General features: G+C 32.8%; 2 long non-coding RNA genes across 2 annotated transcripts; both read left to right on the top strand.

Annotated features, from left to right (window-relative positions):
* Positions 1–1,160: 1,160 nt before the first annotated feature.
* On the top strand, positions 1,161–2,076 carry LOC114414191. Its single transcript, XR_003667152.1, has 3 exons — positions 1,161–1,352; positions 1,445–1,517; positions 1,734–2,076. It is a non-coding gene; the product is annotated as an uncharacterized LOC114414191 (long non-coding RNA).
* A 734-nt stretch (positions 2,077–2,810) lies between these two features.
* LOC114414189 lies at positions 2,811–5,450 on the top strand. Its single transcript, XR_003667151.1, has 4 exons — positions 2,811–3,095; positions 3,538–3,594; positions 4,194–4,608; positions 5,136–5,450. It is a non-coding gene; the product is annotated as an uncharacterized LOC114414189 (long non-coding RNA).
* The last annotated feature ends 3,386 nt before the right edge of the window (positions 5,451–8,836 follow it).

Here is an 8,836-nt window from a genome sequence, read left to right as displayed (position 1 = left end):
CCCAAAAGATCCTTCTCTTTTTTTTTGTTGTTGAATGTTTATGGAGGGTGGATTTTGGCTCAGGAGATCTCTGAGTTTAGTGTTGCATATGTAGATCGAGATGCGAAGATATTCTCCTTTTTTTCTTCACTTTTTGTATAGTTTTTTAACAGTAGATTTTTTTGGGTACCATTTTCGACTATATTCTCTTTCTGCTGTAAACTTTGATGATAAGGTGGTTGTACCCTGCATGCTCATGCTTTTCATGGTACTTCAACTGCTAAGCTTTCATGCTTCGTGTAGAGAGAATCAGCATTCAAAGCATCAAATAATTACCCTCAAAAGTAAAATAGAAAAAAAAGGGACCATTCTTGCCCCTATAAATGAATTGATAACTTAATGATTCATTGATTCTGCTCCATGCCCGAAATTGTAATTCTTTTTTAACACTCATGGGCATCTTAATTATCCTTAACTTCACTCTTTGTATCTGATAATGGGGTTTATCCATTTGATAAAATTCAAGTAGTTGTAGGTTTGTAACCAAAAAATAATAATAATAAATAAATCCAAGTTGTGGGTGATCATCACATCGTTTCCCATATGCAGGGAGTAGAATATTCCAATGTCTGTTAAATGTAGCATTTTGGTTGAATAACTTGCTCAGAATAATCATAAATGCAGATCTGAGGTGTGGGCCGGGAATTGTTCTGGCTAAAGCGTCAATTCATAGTTTGTTTCAAGATACTCTTGCTATCCAGTTGTGCCCTTGAGTCTTTCTTATTTATTTATTTATTCTGTGGATTGATAATCTATTATTTGCATATATTATTGCAAGTTGCATGAAGTATTAGCTTGTGGTTGACTTGAGATATTCCTTTGAGGTGGGAGAGCCTACTTGTGTTTGTTTGCTCTGCTCATGTCTTCTTGTTAGGTGAACTCAAGTCCATAGAGGGTGTGTTTTTGAGTAAACACCTTAATTAAGCAATGGATTCAATAAGCTCTTGTCAAATGAGCATTTGTTTATAAGCTTGATTGTGAAGACTAGTATAATTAGTTAAAAAGAACTTATGTCGTTAATTAGTTAAAACTAATTTAAAAAGAACATAATTTGTTAAGTTTTACCAGGAAGTTTATTGAACTAATAAATAGAGTTTTTATAGAAATGTCATAATAAGCTACTTCCACAAGTCTAAATAAGCTACGATAAATGCTGCATAATGCAAGTATGCAATAAAGGAGAGTATTGAAAATTGAAACAACGGTTTCTGGTGGAGCTTGATCAATGCATCTTCTTTGTAACAGATAACATGGGCTTAGTCTGCAGCCGAAGTCGTCGTTTTCGTGAAGCTGATGCTGAAGAAAATGCTCAGGTCTTTTGTCCTTTATAAATTTGGCACTTATTAAATTAGAAATAATACTGTTAAATAAGCTTTAATTTGATGAATGTGGCGTGCATTTGCAGGATGCAGAAATTGAAAGAAGAATCAAGTTAGAAACAAAGGCTGAAAAGCATATTCAGAAACTTTTATTACTAGGTGTGTTTTACTAGGTGTGACTTTCCTTATTTTATATAGCAATCTGTAGAATTATTTGGAGTTTAGCAATTAGCATTAATACGTAATGTGGTTGTACTCCCCAGAGTTTGAAGAAATCATATGTGTGTGCCACAATCTCTTAATATACCGTGCAAATACTAGCTTTTGTTATTTATTTTCTGAACTTATTTGTGTGTTAATATCTCTGTTGTTTAGGTGCTGGAGAATCTGGGAAGTCTACAATCTTTAAGCAGGCAAGAAATTGCATCTTCTCAACTGCTTGTGAATTATGATAGTATATGATTGCTATTGGGTGTAGACTGCAAACCAACCATTTTGAGAAGGGTGAAGTGTGTCCCAAAAGAAAGAAAGTTTCGGGTTCTCACATAAACTGTATTTCTTTGATCCTTCGTCATCCACACTTCCACATGAATCTTCCAAATTGTTTCCCTCACAGCATGGTTGCAACGGATTCATCAGTGTAGACTTTTCTGCATAATGTAGAAAGAAAAAAAAACTGTCATCATCTAGAGGTTTTCTTATAATTATGCAATTAGATACTCAGTGCTTAACTTTGAAACTATCTATAGTCATAGTTTCTGATATTTCCATTATTCTATTATAATTTTTTTTTTAAGAAAAAGAAAGTAATTGCTTGCACAAAATCAACTAATGCTATCTATGATGACTAGCTAAAGTAACGGGAAGAAGAAGAAAAAAAAAAGATTGCATATATAATAACTAGAAAAGTTCAAAATAACAAATTATTGTATGCATATATTGTTGAAAGTTAGCATCATTGAGATTTTATTATTATTTGACGCATTCATTTCAACACACTGTTAGTCTTATTAATAATTACGTAGGTCTAATCTTTGTTAGCATTTCCCACATAACCCAATAATATAGATTCTGTTTTAAAGCATATGTCATATAATAATGTCTTGTTAGCATTTCTCTTGCTGATATGATTTAGATATATAAAAAAAGATATTGCTAACAAATGTGTCATAACAGTATTGATTAAGAAACCAAATCAAAAAAATATTTAATGTGAAAATATTAAGACAAGACAAAAAAGATTATAAATAATATATATTTTTATTTTTCAATAAAAATATTTCTACTTCAATTTTCTTAATTAATGTTCTAAGAATCCTGATTAGCATTTTCCATAAAAATAATTCTTCAAAAAATAAATATTAAATGCTATCCTCTACAATTTTATCTGTAGCGTGTTGAAATTCTATTTAAAGCACAATGAGAACTAACCTGCACGCTTTTTCTGCATAGTTTCAATTGCAGAAAGGATGGAGTTGTAGAGGTCCAGTGTTATGAAAACTGATTTGTCTGCTGCTTCCTTGTTGAGTTCTTGCACAGCTTTGAGCAACATTTTGTTGTGATCTTTGGAGATCACATTCAAAAGGCCAATGCAGTTCGTACGGAAAGATATCACATTTAACACAGGCAAACACCCAGTTGGCTGTAATAACCCAACTGCTACCTTTTTTATCCCTAAGCTGTGAATGCGTTTAAGATTTACAGACATTTGCTTCACAAGGGATTCCATGAAGCCTGGTAAATCCTGCAAAAGAAAAACTAAAATACTATTCACATCTGTATTACTATGTTATGTTATATTCGTAATAATGAGCACAGCTACATTTGGAAATGGACTAGTCTAGTTTTAGAAATGGACTATGTTATGTTATATTCGTTTAAGATTTATCAGTTTTGGACGTGGCATGGTATTATGCTTCCACTTTTTATGAACAATTTGCCTATACTTCCTTTTGCAAACACCACCTACATTACAGAAATATCTACTCAAATTAACAGATATATATTACCATATTTCAAGTTCAGAAAAACAGCAAACCAAAAAAGTCATGATAAAGCAATCATATACTTCTTGCATTTCTTCAATGATGACTGCTTTATTAAGTCTAGTTTAGTTTTACATATTAAATTTGTTGTACTAATACTTGATGTGAGCCTCACTTGGATTTTTTCTTTGTAGGGAGGTGATAACGACAAGCGCAGAGAGACACTTGACAAGGAAGATAAATTAAAAAAGGTGTGACTGCAGTTTTTGGTTAATAATTCCATTACTTCTGATCATGTAATCAACAATTCCATCACTGAAATTGTTATTTCTGGACAAGGCTCGCATTTAAGTGTTAACTCGTTATTTAATTTATTCTACCATTTTCATTGAATTGCCATGGGATTAGAATGCATACTGCACCACTGTGGCACTTCTTTATCTCTAATTCTTTTGCTATTTACACAATCTTGTTTAATTTATTCTACCATTTTTGTCATGCAGTCTTGTCACGTTTCTGTTTTCTACACTGTCCATGTTTTTTTTTTCTCCATAGTTCATGTGAAAAGAGGCATCTTCTTAGGGATTAATAAGAATCCGATTTGTCCTACAAATGCTTGGCTCTATTGATTGGGATTGCCACAAATGCACAAGCTTTCTTATAAGTCAAGTCAATTTGTGTGTACAAATTTACATGGGCATGTTGCTTAAAGAACTCAAAAGGAGGGAATAATTCATGGAATCCTGTTTGGTTGGGGGGGTGGAATTGGATCTTGTTTCCACCATAGGGAGGAGTGCTCTTGATCCAATAACTTTGATGACCTAATCATACAATGAATTTCCTTTTGCAGGGCATGGGGGACTTCTTGGACGAAATGTTAACAATGATGAGTCAGACCAAATCAAATGTGAGTCATCTAGTTAGAGGCGTGTTTGGTGATAAAGCTATGCAATTAAAATGTTTTATATATATTTTAGTTTAGTGGATAAAGCTAGACATAACATAGTGTCCGCTTTTGTCAAATACTATGTAAGTGTGTAGTATATAGTTTATATACTACACACTGTTAGGAAGATTAGGGTGGTATATCAATGCAGACAAAGTTGATTGAGAAGTGGATTGCGCTGCTGTATTGTTTGCTCTTTTGCTTGAAATGCAGGGAAAATCGAATGAGAAAAGAGATCTCAATTGGTTGTGCTTGTGCGTGAGCTGATGAAAGATGCACACTAGTGCAGAAAAAGGAAGCGCCCTCTATTATCATTCGGGTAAGCAGATGTGAAATCAAATCAATCACAGTTAAGCAACCTGTAGTAACTGTTAAAGCCTTTTTTTATCATTTGTTTAATTAATCATAAAAAAGCCAGGTTGGAAAAACTAATAAATGCCTCACTTCTCCCTATCGAATAATTAAACATAACAGAAGTCAATTTGTTGTAGCAGTCTGGGAGATAAGCAAACAAGATCAAAGCCCGGTTCGTTAATGATAATATTCTATTATGGTTTATATACTTTCTTCCTTCTTAACAATTCATCAACACAACACTGTGGTTTCTGAGCTTCAAGTACATATGAAATAAATACAAGGGAAAAAAATATTATTTTGCTTTCAAGTTTCAACTAAATAGAACATGCAAAAAATGCTTCTATTCATAGGGAAAGATCTAGAGATGTTAAAAGAGAGATTGTTTTCTATTTGTTACCTTTGCTTTACTAATTTCTCTTCTTGTGATCTCTATACAAACAAGTTGAGTTATGCTTAGTAGAAAGACTCACGTGAAATAATTCATTGCAGTGTTCATTTGCTTGAAGATACCTCTGGACACCCCGAGAACAAAACTATTTTGAAACCCGTATGGTCAATTCCAAATGGGATTCCTACTCTGTCCAAGTCAATTCCAGCAGAAAGATCATCAAGGAAGAAAAGGATCCTCTTCTATTTCTTTATACTTTCATCAGCTCACGCACAAACACAACCAATTGAGATCTCTTTTCTCTTTTCTCAACCAATTGAGACCTCTTGATCAAGTAAAATGTTGTTTTATATATTTTATCAATTATTTATAGACAGTAACTTTTTTTAATATCTTATATCAATTATTTATAGTCATATTTATCACTATAAACAGTATGTTTTATTTATAGATAATTTATTCATTATAAATTATTTATTTTAATTAACCTTAAATTATTATGCAGGTTAAATATGTTTTTACATCGGTGCCTATGTCACCACTGATGTAGAAGTTCTCATATTCAACATCGTTGCTTTCTGTAAAACGATGTAGAAAGCACAACATACTACATCAGTGCATACGTCACCACTCATGTAGAAGTTCCCATATTCAACATCATTGCTTTATGGAAAACGATGTAGAAAGCGCAACTTACTACAGCAGTCCCTACATCACCACTGATGTAGAAGTTCCCATATTCAACATCATTGCTTTCTGTAAAACGATGTAAAAAGCGCAGCTTACTACATCGTTGCTTAATTTAAAAACGATGTTGAAAATAAAAGATCAACATCGTTGCTTAATTTAAAAATGATGTAGAAAATCCACCTTCAAAGAGCAGAACCAAGGTTTCTACATCAGTCATTAGTATAGCCCCGATTTAGAAAAAAAAGCAGCTTACTACAACGTTCGCTTATGGACTGATGTTGAAATTTTTGAGTTTCAACATCATTATAATCAAAAACGGTTATGCACCGTTGTAGAACATAGATTGTGACCGATGTAGATCATGCATCTTCTAGTAGTGGCATAAGCGTCAATCCACCTCCAAAACACAGTAGTATAAAAAGAAAACTTTAAGTTGAGTACCATTTCAAGCTCAATATTATTCAAAGAGAACTAGTTCTGAGTTGATCATATGAAAGACCAAGATGGTACCATCTAGAAGTTTTCCAAAGGAAAAGAAAAAAGTCACAGCTTTCTTAAATAGTAATAAAGAGGTCCAAAGTTTCTCCGCAACATCATATAGTTTTCATGTAGGTGCCAAATGAGTCAATTAAGAAATGGCACTTTGCAGAGCCTAGTTAAGGTTTAGCATATAGCATAAAGTCTCTGCATTCTTGGCAATTGCAATCCTCAAAGCGGCACTTGATGCACCCTTCACAGTAACAAGTTGAGCAGCCTTGGCAAGTTGAAGAACGAGAACAGCCCCTACTTGCTTTCAGACTTGATCTCTCTTCATCATCATCGCATGTTATTCTGAAAAATGAAAATTTTCACATGATAAATTAGAATTGATATTTGATCAGATCTCTCAACTAGAATATAGCTTCTTATATTATTCAAGTTTACTGTATGCAATATAAGCAAGCGTGAGTCACTTTTCAATATATATACGGTTTGGCTTGCCCCTTAGCTAACATACAAGAGTCCCAATATTTGGACACTCAAATTGTACATACACCTTGATTTCTCTTTATCATTCTTTCATATCATACCATTAATCACATCGGTCATTTATCTCTCCATCTCCGAGTCCATGGATGACAATCTGACATAAAGTTGTTCATAACAAGTGGTCTTAAATCTAAGTTATAGGTATGTTGATGTTGTTAATTACTTGGAAAAAGAACGTTGTTGCAATAATCAATTATCCTACCTTACTAAAGCTGGATTGTCTCTAGTTGAAGGTATTTGTGATTTTTAGTAAAATATCAATTATCGCTCATCCTTTTTGTCTCTCTAGCTCTTATTGACACATCGTGAGTCCCCAGTATCTTTTTCCAGCATATAATGTGTTTTGCAAGACTAAGTACCAACTACGTTCACAAGAAAATACTAATCATGCATGAACTTGAATATCATATAGCTTGAGTTGGGATTGAGCAACTTACTTTTGATAAGGCCAAAGAGAACAAATCCAGCATTTGTTGTTTAAAGCATCATGGTAGTTCTTAATGTCTGGTCTGCTCTGGAGATGGAACCTGCGCTCCTTCCCGCATCTCGTGCAACACAGGAACTCATCCCTGTGAAAGTTTTGTTTCCTCATTGCAGAGTCTTTCCGGTTAGCCACATTTGCCTGGTGTAAGTAATACTTTATCAGAGGTGTTTTCCAGAGTGGAACTTTGTCTTCGTCTTCACAATGAACCCAGATGTTTCTCTTCCACCTTTCGCTCCCTTCCCTTAAAGCATGTTTCTCAAATGCTTCTAGAGTGACACTCACTGATTATTACAAACAAACATGTTTCCACCAACTTCAGTGTTTTCCCTCGTTTCCACCAACAAATAATGCATAGGATCGAAATTATATTTATAATAATAATTTATATTGCAATAAAATAAAATGAAAAGAAATAGGGATTCAGTCTCACAGATATTTTTTTTAATAAAATTAAATCTATATATCTGCTATTTATTTGTTTTTTTCGAAATTACAAAATAAAACTATTATTTAACCTATTTTAAATAACAAAAATAAGGCTCTAAAAAAGATCAACAGATTCTGCAGTTCCTGTTCCATTATTTTTTTATTGTACAATTATAACAATACAAAACAAAAATACTTGCTTGAAACATAAGAGATCAATTATACAATTGCAAAATAAAAAAAAATTGAGAAATTGAAGTGGAAAACTTACCCAAGGGACACTCAGAGCAACACTCACAAGTGATGAAATATTGACCTTCGTTATTAATTTTTAGCCTCCCAACATAATCTCCATATTTTTTGTTTGTAGCGCCACAAAGAACCTCAATATAGTCCTCACCTCTCTTAAAATCTAGGATCATTTTGAGCTCTTCTTCATCAAATAATATTTTACCATCATCTCCAACCCTAAATTGCTTTCTTCGTTTTGATGGCCCTGTTTATTTGATCATGAACATATTTCCAAGCCATGAATTATGGACAAAAATGAAACTAGCTAAAATATGTTCACTCCCATAATGGTGTAAAATTGTGAACTAGTTATGTGACAATATTATTACACAACAAAGAATGGAAAATCATCAAGAAGGCATAAAACAATGCATGCTGATATACACATGATAGTAGGGGTAGAATGGCTAAATGTGAAATTAATTCAATCATTGTGGAGAAAAACTTTTGAAAACTACAAATTATGACAAAAAAATCTTTGAAGAAATAATGTAGTCACTAAATATTTTCAGAAAGTAACATTTGATAAAACATGTAACCTTAAAAGACTAAATTGAGGATTTTCTTTTCAAAATGTTTCTTTATTTATTTATACCAGATACCTAAGTTGGATTTATCTCCATTGTTCTCTTTGAGTTACCATATGAAAACATAAAACACTTAAGGAAAATAATTGATTTAGGAAAAATCACACAAACCTTGAGTAATATTGTCGTCTTCTGTCTTTTTCTCATTTCCTTGACTTGTCTTTTGTTTAGGTGGATCACCTGTAATCATATGAGGAAAGAAAACCCTTAATTTTATTTTTCAATCCTTCATAAATTAAGTAAATATAAAAAAAATTGGTGCCCTAAGTTCATGACTGCACAATGAGATGCATGC

Source organism: Glycine soja, chromosome 6 (genome assembly GCF_004193775.1).
Source record: "Glycine soja cultivar W05 chromosome 6, ASM419377v2, whole genome shotgun sequence".
In the NCBI taxonomy this organism is placed as follows: domain Eukaryota; kingdom Viridiplantae; phylum Streptophyta; class Magnoliopsida; order Fabales; family Fabaceae; genus Glycine; species Glycine soja.
This window is presented reverse-complemented; position numbering and strand designations above follow the sequence as displayed.